The sequence below is a fragment of the Globicephala melas genome, chromosome 1 (genome assembly GCF_963455315.2).
Source record: "Globicephala melas chromosome 1, mGloMel1.2, whole genome shotgun sequence".
In the NCBI taxonomy this organism is placed as follows: domain Eukaryota; kingdom Metazoa; phylum Chordata; class Mammalia; order Artiodactyla; family Delphinidae; genus Globicephala; species Globicephala melas.
In genome coordinates, this window is record NC_083314.1 from 150,789,296 (window position 1) to 150,803,626 (window position 14,331).

Here is a 14,331-nt window from a genome sequence, read left to right on the forward strand (position 1 = left end):
TCATCCTTTGTGCTTTTTAAATGCTAGTTCTTAACATAGTGTTTCCAAAATGATTCTCCACATTTTAATAGGTAGTACGTTTTTGAAAAAGCACTGGAAAAGTCTGAAAGGATTTACATCAAACTTATAAATAATCTCTGTGAAGAGAAAGGGGAATAGTGATGACCAAGCGGAAATTTAATCTGTATTGTTTTAATTATTTTATAGTGAGAACCTATTTACATATTCCTTATATAATAATGTAATTAAAATAAGTTAAAGACAATATGATTTATTCAGCTGCATTTTGGTCAGCATCTTTCTCTTTTAAGTTAACATGTGTTGGACAGATGTCATTTTACCTTTATAAACGTGATTTATTTTAGGGGTTCTTAACCTGGCACCTGTAAATGGCTTTCAGGGATCCAGGAACTCCTGAAATTATTTTCAGATTTTACAAATGCATATGGACATTTTGCAGAGAAGACAGGGTATAACTTCCATTTGATACTCAAAGGGATCCGTAACTCAAATAAGTTCAGGAACCACTAATTTATGCAGAAGAATCTGCTTTATTTGATAAAAATCCTGCAATAAGTTCCTCTATTGCCTTTGAGCCTTGATATGTATAATATGGGTGGATGTGATTCATTAACCATTTTTATTCTACCCATTTCAGGTTATGAATAGGATAGTTACTTTATTTTCTTATAGGTTAACACAGATCTACTGTTTGCTATTTCTACTGAATATTTCAATTTTGTCATCTTTTATATATTCTGTTTTGCTACTTATCTAAATGCTGCTAAGTTCCTTTTTTGTTTTGTTTTGTTTTAACAGAATGATGGCTTGACATTATTGTGCCATAGACAGCTAAGTTTTAATGATTTGCACTAGCTGAAATAATATCCTGTGAGGTTACTGAATAGAGTAGATCATAGCTACCTCTTTATCGAATTTTCCTATGGAATCAGATTTTTTAGGTTATGTTTCCTGGGAAATAGACTCTGAGATGGAGATGTGCCTGCAGAAGGTTTATTGAGGAACAATACTTGTAACGGAGCGAGGGAAGCAAGATTAGGAGGGCAGAGAGATTGAACCGATGCAGTTGCAACAGAGACTTTAGTCAGTCCTTTTGGGAACTCTGGAACTTGGATGACACTTCAGAGCTGTCTGGAGTTAGATGTGGGCTGACCTGACGGCGTAACCTTGGGTGGCATAGTTTCTTTCTGTGGAAGAGATGGAACTACACAGTTCTCCTTCCCAGTTGCAGAAGGTGCTTTAAGCAGATGGCTTTCAACTGTCAGCTGGTTCAGGGTCTGCCTCAGCTACAGAGAGCTGCTTCACCTGCGGTCACAGTCTTCTAGGGGCAGCTTGCAAACGGCTGAGCAAGGTGCGGGTATAAAGGTCTAGCTATTTTTGACAGGCAGTTCTTGCTCCAGGGAACTGTACCTGGTTGTCAGGCCTGCATTACAGTTTGACTTCTTCCTCTTCTCAGTCCTGCTTCTGTTGCCTTTCCTTCACAGGTATTGATTTCTAATAAGCATCTTGCATCCCAAATTCCCTCTCAGTGTGTGCTTTCAGAGAACGCAACCCGTGATACTTTGGTTGAGGGCAGTTTGTGGAGGAGGACTTGGCTGTGAGCTACTAGCAGCCAACTCTCCTGGCAGTTAGAGGAATGAAGGCCTTGGTCTTGAAGGGAGTATCTGGTCACTGTATTCCTTGTGCCTCTTGGATTCATTTCATATAGTAATTTCACCCCATGTGGAAACAAATTCTCCAACATTCTGTTTGGTCTCTTATAAAATGTGGGGAATTTACAAGAGTGAGATTAGCAGATGAATTACAACCTCTTCCACTACAGCTAGTCTCCAGATAACAACTGATATTCACTGTCTCCCTCCACTAATTTCCAGTCTAGATTCTTGGCTAGCATCTCTTCCTGTCTAGGTGGCTTACCAGATGGGGTGACTGTCATGAGTGAGGAGTCTGAGCCTAGTTACCATGCCCTTTTTAGGTCTTGGCCACTATACTTGTTCATTTACTGTCAACATTGGGCAAGGGGGAGTATCAAGAGATGCTCCAGTGATAACCGTGATGCTAAATGTCATGTACTTCCTGATGTTACTTTTCTTTGTGTTGGTAAATCTGCTTAATTTCATAAACACCATATGTTGCTAACGTAGCACATTATATTTATGCGACATTAAAATCAGATCTATTATGTGGGTTTTAAAGATCAAATATAACCTTGTTGAATCTGCTTTATTAATGTTTCTTTGATACATTATGGGAATGATTATTGCAGAAGTTTGTAGATTTTCACCTCTTGTGTTGTCCCTTGCAAATATTATTAATATATCATCAGGATAATTAGCAACAAAAGAAGTTACTTATCCAGGGCTTCCCTGGTGGTGCAGTGGTTGAGAATCTGCCTGCTAATGCAGGGGACACGGGTTCGAGCCCTGGTCTGGGAAGATCCCACATGCTGCGGAGCAACTAGGCCCGTGAGCCACAACTACTGAGCCTGCGTGTCTGGAGCCTGTGCTCCGCAACTAGAGAGGCCGCGATAGTGAGAGGCGCGCACCCCGCGATGAAGAGTGGCCCCCGCAACTAGAGAAAGCCCGCGCACAGAAACGAAGACCCAACACAGCAAAAATAAATATAAATAAAGAAGTTACTTATCCAAAATCTTATGTTTTTACTTGTAGTATTTTAGTATAGTTTTATTTAGAACTTTAGTTAGTAGTGAGTAGTTTTTTTAGCACTTTCTCCCCATTACCTATTCACTTAGAGATTAGAACTGAAAAAATGAGAAGGAGTTGGATTTTAACTTACTGCAGTTATATAGCCATGTGATAATTATGTCATTTAGCAAGCCATCAAGACAAGTTAGCATTGCTGGGAGGTTTTAGTAAGGAACCTTCCTTCTGCTCTGAAGCCAAGGCTGCTTGATGAGGCCTTGAAGGTGAGAGTGTTGGCAGTGTCCCTGAAGAGACTTAGTATTTTGGAACTGGGGGGCTCTCTTAGCAGACTTCCTTCCTTCCATCCTTCCTTCCTTCCTTCCTTCCTTCCTCCCTCCCCTCCTTCCGTTTTTGCTTAACACTTTTGGTAAGATATAATTCACATACCATACAACTCACCCATTTAAGGTGTATATTCACAGATATGGGTAGCCATCACCACAGTCAATTTTAGAACATTTTTATCATCTTAAAAGAAACCCTAGGGGACTTCCCTGATGGTCCAGTGGTAAAGAATCTGCCTTACAATGCAGGGGACGTGGGTTTGATCCCTGGTCAGGGAACTAAGATCCCACATGCTGCGGGACAACTAAGCCTGCAAGCCACAACTGCTGAGGTTGTGTACCTCAACTAGAGAGCCTGCGTGCTGCAAACTACAGAGCCCATGCTCTCTGGAACCCGTGTGCCGCAACTACAGAGCCCACGCACCCTGGAGCCTGCACGCCACAAGTAGAGAAGAAAACCTGCACGCCACAGCTAGAGAGAAGCCTGCGCACCACAACGAAGAGCCCGCACGCTGCAAGGAAAGATCCCATATGCCTCAACGAAGATCCCCCGTGCCGCAACTAAGACCCGACACAGCCAAAAATAAATAAAATAAATAAATAAATAATAAATCTTAAAAAAAAAAAAAAGAAACTCTATACCCTTTAATAGCACTACCCAATCCTATCATCCCCTCTAACCCTAAGCAACCACTAATTTCTGTCTCTATGCCTATTCTGGACGTTTCAGATAAATGGAATCATATAACATGTAATCTTTTGTGACTGGCTTCTTTCACTTAGCATAATTTTTCAAGGTTCATCTGTGTTGTTGCACACATCAGTACTCCATTCCTTGTTATGGTGGAATACTACTCCATTGTATGTATATACTACATTTTGTTTATCCATTCCTTAGTTGTTGGACTTTAGTGTAGTTTCCCTTTTGGTTAAGAATTATGCTGTGATGAACATTCATGTACAAACTTTTGTGTGGACATATGTTTTCATTTCTTTTGGGAATAGAATTGCTGGGTCATATGATAACTCTATGTTTAACTTTTTGAGGAACTGCCAAACTGTTTTTCAAAGTGGCTACACCATTTTATAATCCCCCCAGCAATGTATAAGGGTTTCAATTTCTCTGCGTGCTTGCCAACAATTGTTATTACCTATCTTTTTTATTATTGCCATCCTAGTGGGAGTGAAGAAGTATTTCATTATGGTTGATTTTGATTTGCAATTCTCTGATGACTAATGATATTGAGCATCTTTTCATGTGCTTATTGGTCATTTATATATCTTCTTTGGAGAAATGACTATTCATATCCTTTGCCCATTTTTAAGTTGGGCTGTCTTTTTATTGCTGAGCTGTAAGTGTTCTTTATTTATTCTGGATAGTAGTCTCTTATCACATTTATGATTTGCAAACATATTCTTACACTTTGTGGACTGTCTTTTCACTTTATTGGTCATATCCTTTGAAGCACAAAAGTTTTTAGTTTTGATGAAGTACAGTTTATTTTTTTCTTTGTTGCTTGTTTTCTTGATAACATTTCTAAGGAAACATTGCCTAGCACAACAACATGAAGATTTATTCCTATGTTTTCTTCTATGAGTTTTATAGTTTTAGCTCTTCTACTTCTGTGTTCCATTTTGAGTTGATTTTTGTATATGGTATCAGAAATGTCTTCAACTTCATTCTTTTGCATGTCACTATCCAGTTGTCCCAGCATAATTTGTTTAAATGACTATTCTTTCCCCAGTGAATGGTCTTGGCACTCTTGTTGCAAGTTAATTGAAAATTAATTAAATTTATTTCTGAACTCTCAGTTCTGTTCCATCGATCTATATGTGTGTCCTTATGTCAATATCACACTATTTTGATTTGTATTGCTCTGTAGTAAGTTTTGAAATTGGAAAGTGTGAAATTGGAAAGTGTGAGTTTTGAACTTTGTTCTTTTATTTCTTTCTTTTCCCAGCTTTACTGAGATAATTGACATAACATTATACAAGTTTAAGGTATACGATGTGATGATTTGATACATGTATATATTGTGAAGTGTTTACCACAGTAAGGTTAGTTAACACATCCTTCACCTCACATAATTACCATTTTGTTGCTTTTATGGTGAGAATGTTAAAGCCCTTTCTCACAGCAACTTTCTTTCTTTTTTTTACATCTTTATTGGAGTATAATTACTTTACAATGATGTGTTAGTTTCTGCTTTATAACAAAGTGAATCAGCTATACATACACATATATCCCCATATCCCCTCCCTCTTGCGTTTCCCTCTCACCCTCCCTATCCCACCACTCCAGGTGGTCACAAAGCACCGAGCTGACCTCCCTGTGCTATGTGGCTGCTTCCCACTAGCTATCTATTTTACATTTGGTAGTGTATATATGTCCATGCCACTCTCTCACTTCGTCCCAGCTTACCCTTCCCCCTCCCTGTGTCCTCAAGTCCATTCTCTACGTCTGTGTAGAGAATGTCCTGCCCCTAGGTTCCTCATGTCCTTTTTTTTTTTTTTTTTAAGTTTCCATATATATGTGTTAGTGTATGGTATTTTTCTCTTTCTGACTTACTTCACTCTGTATGACAGACTCTAGGTACATCCACCTCACTATAAATAACTCAATTTTGTTTCTTTTTATGACTGAGTAATATTCAGTCATAAATATGTAATATAATACTCATAAATATGAGTAATATGTACAATATTCTATTGTACATATGTGCCACATCTTCTTTATCCATTCTTTGTCCAATTGATGGACAATTAGGTTGCTTCCATGTCCTGGCTATTGTAAATAGAGCTGCAATGAACATTGTGGTACGTGCAACTTTCAAGTATATAGTACAGTATTGTTAACTATAGTCATCATGCTGCACATTAGATTCCTGGAACTTACCTTATAACTGAAAGTTTGACTAACATATCCCCTTTTCCCCCACCACTCAGCCCTTGGCAACCACCATTCTATTCTCTGTTTCTATGAGTTTGATGTTTTTAGATTCCACATATAAATGAGATCATACAGTATTTGTCTTTTTCTGTCTGACTTATTTCACTTAGCATAATGCCCTCAAGGTCCATCCATGTTGTCACAAATGGCAGGATTTCCTTCTTTTTTATGACTGAATAATACACATACACAGACACATACACAGACACATACACACACACACACACACACACACACACACACACACACACACACCCCACATTTTCCTTATCTGTTCATCCCTTGATGGACATGTAGGTTGTTTCCATGTCTTGGCTATTATAAATAATGCTGCAGTAAACATGGGAGTGCTGATATCTCTTCGAGATAGTGATTTCACTCCTTTAAATATGTACCCAGAAGTGGGATTGCTGGATCATATGGTAGTTCAGATTTTAATTTTTTGAGGAACTTTCATATTGTTTTCCCATAGTGGCTATACCAGTTTACATTCCTGCCAACAGTGCACCATGGTTCCCTTTTCTCCACATCCTGGACAGCATTTGTTATCTCTTCTTTTGATAATAGCCATTCTAACAGGTGGGAGGTGATATCTCATTGTGGTTTTGATTTGCATTTCCCTGATGACATTGAACACCTTTTCATGTACTTGTTGGCCATTTATATGTCTTCTTTAGAAAAATGTTTATTCGAGTCCTCCACCCACTTTTTAATCAGACTGTTTGTATTTTTGCTATTGAGTTGTATTAGTTCCTTACACATTTTGGATATTAACCCCTTATCCAATGTATGGTTTACAAATATTTTCTCCCATTCCATAGTTTTCCTTTTCATTTTGTTGATTATTTCTTTAGCTGTACAGAAGGTTTTTAGTTTGGTGTAGTCCCACTTGTTTATTTTTGCTTCTGTTGCTTGTGCTTTTGGTGTCATATCCAAAAAATCCTTGCCAAGACTCAGGTCAAGGAGCCTTTCCCCTATATTTTCTTCTAGGAGTTTTACAGTTTTAGGTCTTAAGTTTAATTCTTTTTTTTTTTAAATTAAAAAAAATTATTTTTTTATTTATTTTTGGCTGCGATGGGTCTTCATTGCTGTGCGTGGGCTTTCTCTAGTTGCGGCAAGCAGGGGCTACTCTTTGTTGTGGTGTGCTGGCTTCTCATTGTGGTGGCTCCTTTTGTTGCAGAGCACGGGCTCTAGGCACGCAGGCTTCAGTAGTTGTGGCACATGGGCTCAGTAGTTGTGGCTCCCAGGCTCTAGAGCACAGGCTCAGTAGTTGTGGCGCACAGGTTTAGTTGCTCTGCGGCATATGGGATCTTCCTGGACCAGGGCTCGAACCCGTGTCCCCTGCATTGGCAGGCAGATTCTTAAGTTTAATTCTTTTTGAGTTAATTTTTGTGAGTGGTATAAGATAGGGGTTCAGTTTTTCTTTTGCATGTGGATATCCAGTTTTCCCAACACCATTTATTGAAGAAACTATCAGTAAATATAAACGATTTTTCCCATTGAGTTTTCTTGGCTCCCTTGTCAGATATCAATATTAGTTGACCATATATGCATGGGTTTTTGATTTTCTGGGCTTTTGATTTCCATTGGTCAGTAGGTCTGTTTTTATGCCACTACCATATTGTTTTGATTACTATTGTTCTTCTTTTTCAAGATTGTTTTGGCTATTCTGGTTCCCTTGAGTTTCTGTACGAATTTTAGGATCAGCTTGTCAATTTTTGCAAAAAAGCCAGCTGCGATTTTGATAGGCATTGCATTGAATTTGTAGGTTAATTTGTACAAATCAGTATCGCCATTTGTATTAGTTTTCTATTGCTGCTGTAACAAGCACCACGAACTTGGTGGCTTAAAACAACACATATTTAATATCTTATAGTTCTGGTAGTCAGAAATCTGAAATGGGTCTTTCTGGGCAAAACTCAAGTTGTTGGCAGAGCTTTGTTCCATCTGGAGGTTCTAGGGGAAAATCTCTTTCCATGCCTTTTTCCAACTTCTAGAAGCCACATCTACATTTTGTGTCTCATGGCTCCTTCCTCCATTTTCATAGCCTATCACTCCAACCTCTGCTTCCATTGTCACATTTTTCTCTCTGACTTTAAGCCCCTTGCCTCCCTCTTTTTAAAAAAATTAATTAATTAATTAATTTTTGGCTGCGTTGGGTCTTTGTTGCTGCATGTGGGCTTTGTCTAGTTGCGGTGAGCGGGGATACTCTTCATTGCAGTGTGCATGCTTCTCATTGTGGTGGCTTCTCTTGTTGCAGAGCACGGGCTCCAGGGCCTGCAGGCTTCAGTAGTTGCAGCCAGTGGGCTCAGTAGTTGTGGCTCATGGGCTCTAGGGCATGCGGGCTTCAGTAGTTATGGCACATGGGCTCAGTAGTTGCGGCTTACCGGCTCTAGAGAGCAGGCTCAGTAGTTGTGATGCATGGGCTTAGTTGCTCCTTGGCATGTGGGATCTTGCTGGACCAGGGCTCAAACCTGTGTCCCCTGCATTGACAGGCGGATTCTTAACCACTGTGCCACCAGGTCCCCTTGCCTCCCTCTTATAAAGGACCCTGTGATTACATTGGGCTCATTCATATAATCCAGGGAATCTCTATATCGCAAGAACCTTGATTTAATTACATCTGCAAAGTCTCTTTTGCCAAGTTCAGAGAATCAGGATGAGGACTTTCTTTTGGGGGGGGCATTATTTTGTCTATCATACCATTTTAACAATATCTTGGGGTATTTTCCTATTTATTACATCCTCTTTAATTTCTTTCAATAATATTTTGTAGTTTTCTAAGTACAAATTGTCTACTTGCTTGGTTGATACTCCTAAGTATTCATTTATATACTATCATAAATGGAATTGTTTTCTGAATTTCATTTCCAGACAGTTCATTTCTACTGTATTTAAATACAATTGATTTTCATATATCGATCTTGTACCTCTTTGTTGAGCTCATTTATTAGTTCTGTCAATAGAGATAATTTTTCTTCTTCCTTTCCAATCTGGAACCTGTGGTCCCTATTTTTGCAAGTCACAAAACTCAGTGTTGTTTGTGCCATAGAATGTACTGGACTAAGGGAGATTTCCTGCTTTTCATTGAACTTGGAAAGCCTTTTTAATGTGCGATTAAATTATGTTATTAGAGAATGCAATCCTAGGGAAGCAAGAGTGAAAGTAAAGGGAGTGAGACAGGAAATGAGGGAGAATTAATATAAAGGTGTGTATAGAGCCGGTTACCATTTGGTATCAAGTGGCAACTGATTGCTCAATCTCCCTGAATTGCCTTATAGAAAAGGGATGGAGAATATCCTCTGGCTCCCATTTCGCATTTAACAAGTTCAGAACTGGGAAATATTTTGCTATTAAAGGTATATTTTGCATATCCTTCTCTAACTTTAACCATTATTGATTTTACAGTTTGGGTTGTAGGGACTGTAGGATTATAGGAATTTCGCTATTGCTGTTGCTGTTCTGCATAGCCTCCAAACTTAAATACCTTAAATTCCCTGGGTATGTGATGTGGTTTTTTTCAGTTACAAGATGAGAAAAAGGGATTGGCCATAGTTCATAGCCTTGTTATAATCTGTGACAACACTTAATGGCTGGAAGCATAAAATAAAGTAAGAACAAAGATTAAGTACATTTAAGAAAAACGTTTTTTTCTTTTTCGGTATCATATTCTTTTTTCTTTCCTATTATTTTTCTGTACTATTTATTTTCTATTTTCAAGGTAGGTTTTGGGAGCATAAGGAGTCGTAGTATAGCAAAATAGCTAATTGTAAGATATAATAAAATACTTGCTCTTCCTCTTTCCTCTTCTCTCTAGTCTCTGAACCCTTAACCTTTTCTCTCTTCTGCCTTACTTTCCTGAAAAATTCAGTCCAAACCTTCGTGAAGCAAGAGAGAAAAGGAAGTTAGACAGGGAAAGAGGGAACGAAGCAGCACCAAGTGGCAGCAGCCTAAAAGGGCGTGTTAGAGCCCAGCAACTTAGATGGCCCATAGATTATTTGGGAATCCAAAAACGTCAGACTCATAGAACCGGAGAGTAGAATGGTGGTTGCCAGGGGCTAGGGAGTGAGGGAGCAGGGAGATGTTGGTCAAGGGGTACAAACTTTCAGTTGTAAGATGAATAAGTTTTAAGGATCTAATATATAGCATAATGATTATAGTTAATAATACTGTATTGTATACTGGAATTTGCTAAGAGAGTAGATCTTAAGTGTCCTTACCATACATACACATACACACACAGACACAAATGGTACTATGTGAAGTGATGGATATGTTAATTAACTTGATTGTGGTAAGCATTTCACGATGTATATGTATATTAGATCATCACATTGTATAACTTAAAAAATCGTGTTGTACAACCTAAATATATGCAATTTTTATTTGTCAATCATACTTCAATGAAGTTGGAAAAATTTAGAAAATATTCCCCCTTCCAAAAAATTATTTGAATTGTACTTGCACCTATTTTGCAAGTTTGAGATTATTTCAAAATAAAAGGAATATATAATGATATTTAATCTCATATGAACTTTATTTAATAATGAGTGCTTCCATATTACCTATTTACTTTGAGCTGTTTAAGAGAATATTTTTTGTTTCTTAGCTTAACATTAAAGTTAAAGTTATTTGGATAATTGAGTCATTTTTAATATTTTAGTTTTTTTTGAAGACCACAGAAAAAAGCAATTGCCTTTTTTTCTATGTTTGGGAAATAAATCTACCTGTAGAAAAATAGGAAAAAAACAAAAACAAACAAACAGAACAGCAGAAGGTGACAGTAGGAAATGTACCAGAAAAAGAAAGAGATTATCACATTTACTGTAAATGAGGTAAATTTTTGAAATGAAAAAGTGTACTTTTCAGTTTCCTGGGCATTGGGGATGTTGAATTGTAGTTAGATGCATAAACCCTAAGGGGCTAATATGCATAAAAGTCATAGGCAAGGTATAGCTGCCTCCAAGAGCAAAGTATATAAGGCTTGACCCTTAGTAACTTCTCAGTTCTTTCTCTCTCATTTCTCAAACTACAGGACAATTAAATATACCCTGATAATATAGGCAAGTAGTAAACTGGGTAGAGGTGTTTGATATTTAAAATAATCCAAATATTACTAATATTACCAAGCCACCTGCCACTAAAAAAAATAATAATTCTAACCAACAATGGAACAAAACTGTCCACATTTTCACACAATTCCACCCTTCAAAAATATAAAGAAAAGTACATGGTTTTAGCTATTTAATATAAATAAGAAAAATCTTGTTTCCTTTGGCATCTTTAGAAAGTAACTAAACTACAACAAAAGGAGGTGATTGTATAAAGAAATTTATACTGAAGCAAACATATAGGGGAAAAACCCAGCAACTTGTGTTTAGTATGCAATAAAATCAACTACAAGAGTTTATTGTTCACTAGGAAAGCCTTACAAGTTTTTGGAAGAACCGCCACATTTTAACATTACAATATATTTAATAATGGTTCTTTTATTGCTTCTAAGATTATTGAGAAGTCAAATGAAGTTATGCTGAATTTATGGTTCAAAACTATTTTCCAAACACTTCACCATTATAATTTAGGATAAGTAACGCTTGAAGAAAGCAAGCCTTTTATAATATGACTTTCAATATATAGCCTTACTTTAATTCATTCTGATTCCATTACATTTTTGTTATTTTTCCATTGGCCCTGAATATTTAATAAGAACTGTGTTTCTATGTATAGAACAGCCTACACAAATCCATTTCACCCTTCATAAAATGGTCACATTAGTGTTTGAGCTTGCAAAACTAATAATTTTCAAACTTTTGAACTTAGAATGAAATGCTTAGAAAGTCTGACTATGTACAAGAGAAGGTAAAGTTTTCAATTCTCATATTATCAGAAACATCATAAAGAAAGCTAGATTTATAACACACTTCTATTCCTATGTGCATTTGAAGTATGTAGAGTAAAATACCAACACAGCTTTCATGTGTCAATAGGGGGAAATGCAAGCAAGAGTGACTTTTAAAGGATCCAGGGGGCTTCCCTGGTGGCGCAGTGGTTGTGGGTCTGCCTGCCGATGCAGGGGACATGGGTTCGTGCCCCGGTCCGGGAAGATCCCACATGCCGCGGAGCGGCTGGGCCTGTGAGCCATGGCCGCTGGGCCTGCGCGTCCGGAGCCTGTGCTCCGCAACGGGAGAGGCCACAACAGTGAGAGGCCCACGTACCGCAAAAAAAAAAACAACAAAAAAAACTGCAGAGAGTTGTACCTAAGAAGTTAGGTACAAGCATGCAAGTAAATTCACAGCCACAGAGGATCCATGTTAAAAACAGTTAAGGTAGCTGTGATGCAACACCAATAATTTGAATGGCCCTGACACACTCAAAATATTATCTTAATTATTCAATGAAATCCTGAAGCAAACTCTTGCTAGTCTTGGTACACTGCTAAACACTAAAGTAACATGTTCTTTCCATGGTTTTAGCTTAGCTCAAAGAATTTTTACACTATTAAATAAGAAAAAAAAGTATTTCCCCTTTTTAAATTTACAGACGTTTAGTTAGCTTTATTTACAGAGCAGGGATTTTTTTCAGTCTCCAGTGGTGCCTAGAAAACATCATTAGGCAAGAATGCCAGTTTAAAAGAAATCTACGCAGAATCCTAAAAATAACAGATGTTGATGCTCCTCAAGAATGGGCAAGCTTGACTATATCAGCAGCTCTATGTCTCAGTTACTACTCAGAAGCAATTCTGTTGCAGTCTCTACATCTCATGATTCTGAAGACAAGGCCACTATTACTGCATTCCTGTCAAAGCCCATAGCACATAGATTTTCTATTTTTTTGGTGTATTCTGGACTAGAAACTGGTGCTCCAGCATACACATGTGCCCAAAGTCGAGGTGTCTATTTGAACATTTCGGAATTTTGTTTGTACTGATTTGCTACTACTGCATCTTGTGGATCATCTGGTTCTGCAGCTGCCAGTAGTGCTTGCAATGACAATAATACCGTGCGGAGAGTCATTGCTGCTGCTCATTGATCTTTCAGGATATCCAAACAAATAGCCCCTGTGATGGAACTAATATTAGGATGCCATATTTTAGTGATAAACCGGATCTTAGGGGGATTAATTGGATGTTTCAGGTATTTTAATCGCTAGTTGATATCTTCCTCCTTCATATGGTGTGTCTGGAGGTCCTGCTATTTCTCCTCTTAATTCTGTAAAATTCTCATCTACAAGATCTACTTTAATTTGATTTTTGCTCATAAAGATCCTGATTTTATTAAAAGGATGTTAATATCAACAGCTCTCTGTGGTTGATGAGGGACCGTTGCCTAATTTGTCATCTTTGTACATTTCTTCTCAATTCTTGTAGAAGAGCAAGGGGATAGGATTAGGACTGCCTCTGTTCCCGACAAATATTAATGGACTGTAAGCTCTTATCCTCATAATCATACCCTTGATTTTGTCGTCACCTAAACCTGCAGCTTCTCCAAACTCCAAGTTTCTCAGATTTCCAACCTCCATGGATTAAATAAATTCACTTTGGTACTCCAAACCCAGTTATTAGCTGGCTTCATCAAAACCAATATTTTAGTTTTATTTTATGTTCATTTTAAAGGTTAAATTATCAATAGTACAAACATGTATAACTCATCATTTATTTTATTTATTAATTTTTAAAAATTTATTTATGGGCTTCCCTGGTGGCGCAGTGGTTGAGAGTCCGCCTGCCGATGCAGGGGACATGGGTTCGTGCCCCGGTCCGGGAGGATCCCACATGCCGAGGAGTGGCTGGGCCTGTGAGCCATGGCCGCTGACCCTGTGCGTCTGGAGCCTGTGCTCTGCAACGGGAGAGGCCACAACAGTGAGAGGCCCGCATACCGCAAAAAAAAAAAAAAAAAAAAAAAATTTATTTATTTGGTTGTGCTGGGTCTTGGTTGCAGCTCACCGGCTCCCTTGGTGGCAGCATGTGGGTTCCTTAGTTGCAGCAGGTGGTCTCCTTAGTTGCGGCTCACAGGCTCCGTAGTTGTGATATGCATGTAGGATCTAGTTCCCTGACCAGGGATCGAACCCGGGCCCCCCCATTGGGAGCACGGAGTCTTAACCACTGTGCCACCAGGGAAGTCCCTCATCATCATTTATTTTAAATGATACTTGGTTATTATTCAAATGATAAGCTAAAGTTTTGAGTTTTTAAAAAATTTTGTCTTTCTTGGTTGTATAAACTTATAGTCTTATGATTTTTAAAGCTTTGTAAATATTGTTAATTAGTATACCAATAATATATAACTTATTTTGCATAACAGTGGCAACAATAATAGTAATAACTAATACATATATAGTGAACATTTACTATTGCTAGCTTTGTGCTAAGTGTTTA

At 38.0% G+C, this 14,331-nt stretch overlaps 1 protein-coding gene and 1 pseudogene across 1 annotated transcript in view; one reads left to right on the forward strand and one right to left on the reverse strand.

Annotated features, from left to right (window-relative positions):
• Nucleotides 1-14,331, forward strand: part of ZSWIM5 (zinc finger SWIM-type containing 5) — a 262,868-nt gene that overhangs the window by 20,367 nt on the left and 228,170 nt on the right. The window lies entirely within an intron of this gene.
• On the reverse strand, nucleotides 12,674-13,206 carry LOC115860533 (ubiquitin-conjugating enzyme E2 K pseudogene; annotated as a pseudogene).